This window comes from Rhinopithecus bieti, unplaced genomic scaffold (assembly GCF_001698545.2).
Source record: "Rhinopithecus bieti isolate Rb0 unplaced genomic scaffold, ASM169854v2 scaffold_23898, whole genome shotgun sequence".
Lineage (NCBI taxonomy): Eukaryota > Metazoa > Chordata > Mammalia > Primates > Cercopithecidae > Rhinopithecus > Rhinopithecus bieti.
The window spans coordinates 1695019-1703592 of record NW_016811065.1 but is presented as its reverse complement, the minus strand read 5'-3'; the positions used below and the strand labels follow the sequence as shown (position 1 = coordinate 1703592).

The 8574-nt window shown below is 43.7% G+C and overlaps 1 protein-coding gene and 1 long non-coding RNA gene across 2 annotated transcripts in view; one reads left to right on the top strand and one right to left on the bottom strand.

Moving 5' to 3' along the window:
* Nucleotides 1-365: 365 nt before the first annotated feature.
* Nucleotides 366-2018, bottom strand: LOC108543119 (uncharacterized). The gene is made up of 3 exons (XR_001889473.1): nucleotides 1813-2018; nucleotides 826-884; nucleotides 366-462 (listed from the first exon to the last, which is right to left on the bottom strand). It is a non-coding gene; the product is annotated as an uncharacterized LOC108543119 (long non-coding RNA).
* Nucleotides 1993-8574, top strand: part of CUNH12orf42 (chromosome unknown C12orf42 homolog) — a 178438-nt gene continuing 171856 nt past the window's right edge. Inside the window, exon 1 of the mRNA XM_017893444.1 lies at nucleotides 1993-2158. The gene's annotated coding sequence lies outside the window, so the exon portion shown is untranslated. The remainder of the gene's footprint in view (nucleotides 2159-8574) is intronic.

Below are 8574 nucleotides of genomic sequence, written 5' to 3'. Positions count from 1 at the left end.
TTCTTTCTTTTTTTTTTTTTTTTTTTGAGACAGAGTCTCGCTCTGTCACCTAGGCTGGAGTGAAGTGGCACCGTCTCGGTTCACTGCAAACTCCACCTCCCGGGTTCAAGCAATTCTCCTGCCTCAGCCTCCTGAGTAGCTGGGACTACGGGTGCGTGCCACCATGCCCGGCTAATTTTTTGTATTGTTTTTTTAGTAGCGATGGGTTTCACCGTGTTAGCCAGGATGGTCTCGATCTCCAGACCTAGTGATCCGTCTGCCTCAGCCTCCCAAAGTGTTCGGATCACAGGCGTGAGCCACTGCGCCCAGCCTTTTCTTTCTTTTAAATTCTGTTTGCACCACAAAAGAATGAGCTCTACAGGGATGGGGATCTTCGTCTATTTTGCCTGATACATGGTAGGTACACAAGGATTGTTTGCTGAAATTGATGAAGAGTTCTCATTTCTGTAGTGAAGCCAGCAGCTGTAGGAATGGTAACAGAGTAGACAAAGGGCATTTTCAGGTGTTTTTGGTGTGCAAAGCTGTACCTCTGTGATGTTGTTGGGATTAAGAGAGCACTGGGCATCTCTGGCCACTAGCAGTACAGTCTTGGGCCAGTCTTACCATTTTGGGGCTCGCTACCTTATCTATACATAGGAGGGTTGGACTCAGCTCATCCCTTCTCTAAGTTGGAATGATGCCATCATGATTCTATGTATTTAGAAGTACCTTGTAGATCAAAGGGCACTTCTTCTCAGAACTCTCAACTTTAAGTTACGGAAGTCATTAATTAAAGTAAAAGGGTGGGTAGAATTTTATCTTTGGAGCAAGTTTATACATATAAACCTTTTCCCCTTCATCTATTATGTCAAAGCTATGGATATTTTGATAGTTAACTTTTCTCTCTTGCATACAAATGATAAGAAGAAAATGATACATTAAGTGGAACTGTCATTTTCTGTGTGGTCACAGCAAATTAAAAAAACCGCATTTTAATCATAAAATTAGCCTCATTCATGGTGTTTCTATCTAGAAATTATAAAAGGATGAGAGAAGTTTTACTCGATGATCACGAGATTTTAGCTGGAAAAGATGAACATAGGGTCAATAGCACAAACTTTTTTTTTTTTTTTTTAAAGAAAGAAATGCAGAAAACGGGTTTGAATTGCTAAGTTAAGTCAGAGAAAGGCTGTTGGCTTCCCAAGAGTTGCTAGACCTTTGAATGAGATCTAACAGGACTCAGAGTCTTTAAAAACAAGCAGGATTTTTTGTTTTTCTTTCCTGGCTAGAAATATATTTTAGATGTGGGTGTGTGTGGGGGGGTGTCCATCCTGGGACTCAGGTGTGAATGTCCGCTTTCTACTGGTCTTGTGATTCTGCAGAAGAGTGTCCAGTAATTAGCTAGCCCAGAAAAAATATTTATATATTACGAGTTGTGATGAAGACTTAACAACTCTTTGGTTCTGTGTAGTCTATGGACAGCTTATGGGGAGGAATTAGGGGGTGTTAACCAGCCCTTTGTTGAAGCGTGTGGACACCTCAGGCAGATGAGAACGACCTTTGTTGGCGCAGCTAAATGTCCTTGACCCGCCGGAGGTGGGGTTAGAGATTGGGAAGAGCAGAGAGTAAAATTTCTCAAAAGTTTCTAAACCAAATAGCGTGACTTTGGATTAAAAGTGTCCCCTAATGGCCACTGTAGTCTACAGCCTTGCTCTGCCCCCTGCTGTTGGCTGCTTTACTCCTGGATGCGCTTCTCCTCTATTCAAAATCGTTTACAATTCCAGGAAGATGAGTAGGTGGAAGGAGGAATTACAGGATTTCTGGGACTACTACCTCCAGAACTACCCCCTCCGTGGAAAATCAACCCGTTTGATAAACATCGGGACCCCCCTGCCCGCCCCCAGAACAAATGCCACTCATATTCTGATGTCGAAGGCTTCTCCAGTGCTTGGCGTCGTGCACAGGCCATAGTGTCAGATGAGAGGTGTGAAAGTTTTCTGTGACTTTGGTGGCAGGCCGGGAGAGGGTCTCACGGCAAGACGGCCCCATTGTGGTTGCCCGGCGACCGCGGGGCTATTGGAACCGCGCTGCGCCGCGTCCCCAGGACCCAGCCAAGTGCGCCAGCTCCCGCGGAGGAGGCTGCGGGCGGCGCGCCGGGAGAGGGACCCTGCAGCTCCAGGTAGACGCGGGGAGCGCGGGACTCGACCCCTAGCAGGGTGAGGCAGGGCTGGACCGTTTGCTCTCTGCTGCTCCCCGGGACTCCAGCCGCGCCCGCGAAAAGAGGCAGCACGGGAGCAAAGGCCAAGGAGTGGCGGCGAGCAGCGGAACCCGTCGCGGTGGTCGCTGGTCCTCTGAGTGGGTCGACCCGGGACAGGGGGCTGGGGGGTGGGGGCCGAGGAGCGCTCCGCCCCGCCCTAATACCCCACCCCAACCCACACCCCACCCCACCCCAACCCCCACCTGCCCACCCTGGCCGGCCTCGGGCCTGACCCAGACGCCACACGCTCCTTAATCCCCGGCCCCCCGTTGCCCGCGACGGCCCACGACGCAGGCAAGAAGTGACTGCATTGACAGCCGAGCAGATGAGTCGCCCCGGCGGAGGCGAACAGCGGCCCACAGCGGCGCCGCGCTGCGATGCCACCACGCCCTCGGCCCGCCAGGCCGCCTCGCCGCGGCCCGCATGGCTACAGCTAATACGGGAAGGGGGAGGGGTGGGGGAGGGGCCGGGCAGAGGGTGGGGGGCGGTGGAGGGCACGCCCCGCTTTGCTCTTTGCAGCCCTACTCACCTTATTTTACTGAATGCCCTACCCAGATCTCCGCACCAGGAAAGTTCCTCTCTACACGGAGAGACCCTCTCCCTGTCCTGCTTCTCCCCCCACCTTCCCCGCCCGCTCCAGCTCTCTTCTAATTCCCCCCAAGTGGTTAATTTCCATTGAGATAAACGCTTAACCCCTCCTTCCGCGCTCCTTACCCCTATTCTGCAGTCCCTGCCCACATCTGCTCCCTGCTGGCATTTAATATTGAATCTTGGAAGACCAGAGGAATGGATTTACCACCACCGCCCCCACCCTATCCCTACTTCTAGAGCTGGTCTTGACACTTGCTAAATGTGTGTAGACATATTATTTATCTCACATCCCCCCCCCGCCCAACCCCGTACTTCAGGATCTTTTAGGCAGCTTCTTTTGGTCTTCCTTTCTAGAATTTCAAAAATAAATCACTCTTCTCCCTATGACAACTGTGCTGCCCCCTCCCGGGAAACCCTCCCATTCACATAACCTCCTCCTCCCATTCATTCGACACCCCCTCCCTTCTTTACCCTATTCACCGCTGTGTGGCAAATTGAGGCGATCTTATACTAAGGGCATGAAAACTGCTAGGCACTATTCACAATTTTAATAGTAACTTCATAGCTGTCACATAAATTCATTGCCAAGCCTACTCTATAATGGCCAAGAAGGAACTTTAAGAGAAGAAGAGGAAAAAAAAAAAAATCTGAAGACACTGCTGTGGTGTCTTTCTTTGATTTGCAGGTGTTTTTTGAAACCATTACTACAGTAACTGCAGATAGTGTTTTTTTTTTTTTATCTACCACATAGTGTGCTTAAAAAAAAGCCCCACCCATCCTCCTTTTTATTTTACAGTAGATAAAAAAAATGCCAATAAAAGCTTAAAAAAAGGAATGGAGAGAGAAAGAGAAAAAGAGACTGGTGAATAAAGTTGGGACAATACAGGGTCACAGAGCTGTCGAAACTAATGTCATAGTGTGGCTGTTGTACAGGCGTACAGAAAACTTCTTGTTTCTTGATTTTTATGGAGATTTCGTCTAAGGCATGGAGCACTCTCTGAACAGGTTTAGAACAAGTGGCAAAGAAAGAACTCTTCACAATAAACTCCCTTCTGATGGGCTTTATGCCCACAAACACCTGTGATTTACAAAGAGGCATTGCAGAGGACAAAGGGAGGCGAGAGGGCCAGGCTATTGTGGATAAATGATGCCTCATGTACCCATGGCCCTAAGAGAGGGTTGTTTTATTTTAAAACTTGTCTTAGATCCTTGCTATGCAAACTTACAATGAGAAAAGAAGCATTAGATTCTTCTAGGGGCTCATAATGACTTTTTCAAATGCTTCTAACTCATTTCGAGCCTTTATTTTGGTAAATTCTTACACTAGTGAATATTGTACTTACTGGAATTTAAAGAAAGATGACTTATCTTGAAGGTGAAGTTAGAAATCATTATCTAAGAGTTAGAAATAAGTAGTAAGAATGTTTGCTTTAGGTTTGTATAATATTTACAGGTATTTAAAATTTTATGAACTTATTTTCATAAATGCTAATACTTTCATGCCTATTTCTCTTAATTTCTTGTCTTTTTTTCATTTTTCTTATCTTTAAGGGGTTTTTTTTTTTTTGCCTCCCCTTTTGGCTTTTGCTTTTTTTGTGTTCTTTGAAGTTTTCCCCTCCAATAATTTAGAGAGGAGGAGGGCAAAATATGAAGACATAAGGGGTAAAATAAAGAGCTACAAGTTGGGGGAGATTCCCTTTCGTTTAGGGTGGCCAAGTCCTCTCTGAGGAAATCACATTTCAGCTGGGACCTAAAACAAGTGAGAAAGCACGGGAACACCAAGCAAGCAGAGGCATGTGCAAAGACCCTGAGGCAGAAAAGAGCTTCAGGGATCCTGAGTCACTGAAGCAAGGCTAGTGTGACTGGAACATTGTCATTGTGGGGAGAATACTGCAAGATGAGGTTTGAGAGATTAGCCAGAATCAGATCGCTGAAAGCTGTATCAGATGTGGGAAAAGACTGGATTTTATTCTAAGAGAAATAGGAGGCTACTGAAGGATTTTGAGGGATCTATGTGACTGAATTTATATTTTATGATCATTACCTCTGCTGTGTAGAATATGGATTGAATGATGGAAAGAATAGAAAGTACAAGTGTTTAAGAAGCTGTTAGAAGGCTGTTGTAGTAATTCAGACAAGAAACAGCAGTATCCTGGATCAAGGTGGTGTTAATGGAAATGAAGATGGATTTAGTATCTACTTTAGAGAAAGAACTGGTGAGAGTTGATGGATGAGATTGCTTGTGTGGGGTGATGAGGGAAAGGGAAGAACTGACGGTAGCACACTTGGCAGATCATGGTGCACATTGCAGAGATGGGGAAGAGAATAAAGATGGGGTTGTGGATCAATAATTCGATGTGTTAATTTTGAGCTACTGTTGAGGTGGCCAAAAGGAGATGGTGGGCCTGGAGACAGACACTTGATTTGCCCCATGCCCTCTTCCTTTCCTAAGCTTCTTGGGATCTATGATGTGGCATGGGATGAAGGGATGAGCTGGGCTTGTAAGATTTTCCACTTCCTGAGTCTGAACTGGAAATACTGAGATAATCTGGCAGTTTGCATCAGGGAAGAAATTGAAAAGTCATGAACTGGAGAAAGAACCATTAAAGATTATGATCAACTGGATGCCATGAATAAGTAGAAGTCTATGAAACACAGTTGAGGGAGAGGAAATTTTGTTAAAGGTTAAAGAAGCTAGCAGAAAGGAGCAAGTTTATGGAAAGAAGATATGCCATGTGACTAGAGGAACATTAGGAGGAAGACCTGTGAAGTCAGGCAGTTGAGGTCTTTACAGTTGCTTTTGACCCAGACTGAATCTCCTATTTCAGACTGTGAAACAACAACATGCAAATTGCTGGATAATGTATTTAAGGAAAAGATGAACCACAAACACATAAAATTAAGAATGGTGGCCGGGTGTGGTAGCTCACCCCTGTAATCCCAGCACTTGGGGAGGCTGAGGCAGGTGGATCACTTGAGCTCAGGAGTTCAAGACCAGCCTGGCTAACAGGGTAAAACCCCGTCTCCACTGAAAAATACAAAAATTACCCGGGCGTAGTTGCGCATATCTATAATCCCAGCTACTCAGGAGGCTGAAGCGTGAGAATCACGTGAACCTGGGAGGCGGAGGTTGCAGTGAGCTGAGATTGTGCCACTGTCCTCCAGCCTGGGCGACAGAGTGAGACTCTGTCTTAAAAAAAAAAAAAAAAAAATGAAAACAAGGAGTTTCTAACAAGTTGAGGGTTATGTTTGGGAAGTCAGGAATTCCTTTTTCCCTTCAGAGTCCTGGCTTATAGAGTAAGGCCTATTTTGAATCAGCTTATCAGATTTAGTGAGGTCCACTAAAATGACTCTCTGAGTAAAGGGCTCCATGATAAAGATTAAAGTGAGAAATAAGGCTTGAGTTTTAAGCCAGGGTGAGTCTTTCCATTCTCTCCAGTCAAATGGACTGAAGATAACTCACAAATTACATTGGAGGATCTGGGGGTAGAAATAACAGTGACTGACATTTGCCAAGGTTTACAAAGTCTGATTGCCATGTAGAAACCAGGAGCTCAAGGCCTGCCATGTCTGAGCACAGGGAAGCAAAAGAGGAAGCCAGATAACAATACAGTATAGAGGTGGCACCTTATTACTTAACTTCTGCTAAATTTGGGCCATTAGATATAAGGCTTTCTTTAATCTCGCCAATTGTCTCTTGAGGCAATGAGTGTTTGTTTCCATATTTTTTCTGGAGAGTACAACAGAAGTGATTATACCTACAATTCCAAGAAAATAGGATGGATACACCAGAGTTTCCTCTTGTTATAGCACATATAGAAATTCAAATATAAAAACTACTATGTAGAATTCAGTGGTAAACTATAAAATAGCTCAACAAATATTATTATATTGATGGGAAAAAATAATTAAAATTAACTCAAGGAGAGGTGGATGACCTGACTGGAACAATAGTAATGACAAAGATGAAAAATGCTTTCAAATAGTTACCTCCCAAAAAAGTTCTAAGCCCAGATAGTTTTACAAGTCAGTTCTTTCAATGTTTTAAGGAAAAAGAAGTTCCACATTATAGAAATTTAATACATAAACACTGGTGAAATTTTTCTAATTTATGTGATTGCCAGACTGGACTAAGAGTACAATAAAACAAAATCAACAATTTTATGCATGCATATAGATGCTAATGTTCGAAAAATCCCATGCACACATTTAATTCATCAGTGTGAGATATACTACCACCCAGTAGGTATTATTTCAGAATGGTTTAATTTTAGGAATTCTAGGAATATATAATAATAATATGGTAAACAATAAAAATCATATGGGAATCCTATTAAATACCAAATATATGATGAAACTGCTCCTTATAATATTTTGTAAATTAGAAACAGATACTTATTTAACATAATAAACTATTTTAATATGAAAGCAATTATCATACTTAATGAAAAACACTAGAAGACTTTAAAATTAAAATTACAAATAAGACAAGGAGACCTATCATGCCATTATTATTTTGATTGTTCTAAAATTCTAGAAAATTAAATAAGATGTAAAACAGAAATGAGTGGTATAGTTGTTGAAAAGAAGAAAAGATCACTAATTGCAAATAACATTGCTCACTGATATGTGAAAATAAAATCAATGGATAATCATATTGAATAAACTGATTCAATACCAAATAAATACAAAATTCAATAATTAAAAAAATTAAGATAGCAATAAAATGGGGATTTTGTATTTTAAGAGAATTTCATACAAGTTATCCTATATGGCTCTCTAAATTGACTAAAACTGGATAAAATATTTTTAAAACATTGTAAGGTGCATTTATGAGCTGGCGTAAAGGTAGAAATCCTGAGAAATAACAATGCCAGAACTTAAAGGATTTCTTCTAAATGTCAGAGACTAAGATTTAAATTTTAATGGCAATACAGAAGATAGGCTGTTAGAAATAAAATGGGGAGCTTAATTGAAACATAAAGCTGGGATCCTAGTGTAAGAATGAACAATACATAAACCTGACATAGTTCGGGTTCCCGTTCCAAGATGGCTGAATAGGAACAGCTCAAGTCTGCAGCTCCCAGTGTGATTGACACAGAAGACAGGTGATTTCTGCATTTCCAACTGAGGTACCTGGTTTATCTCATTAGGACTGATTGAACAGTGGGTGCAGCCCATGGAGGGCGAGCTGAAGCAGGGTGGGGCATCGCCTCACCTGGGAAGTGCAAGGGGTCGGGGGATTTCCCTTTCCTAGTCAAGGGAAGCCGTGACAAACTATACCTGGAAAAACGGGACACGGCTGCGCAAATACTGCGCTTTTCCCACAGTCTTAGCAACTGGCAGACCAGGAGATTTTCTCCTGTGCCTGGCTCGGTGGGTCCCACGCCCAAGGAGCCCTGCTCACTGCTAGCGCAGCAGTCTGAGGTTGACCTGTGAGGCTGCAGTGTGGCTGGGGGAGGGGCATCTGCTATTGCTGAGGCTTGAATAGGTAACAAAGCAGCCAGGAAGCTCAAACTGGGTGGAGTCCACCATATCTCAGCAAGGCCTACTGCCTCTACAGACCCCACTTCTGTGGGCAGGGCATTAGCTAAATAAAAGGCAGCAAAAACTTCTGCAGACTTAAACATCCCTGTCTGGCAGCTGTGAGGAGAGCAGTGGTTCTCCCAGCATGGTGTTTGAGCTCTGAGAATGGACAGACTGCCTCTTCAAATGGGTCCCTGACCCCCATATAGCCTAACTGGGAG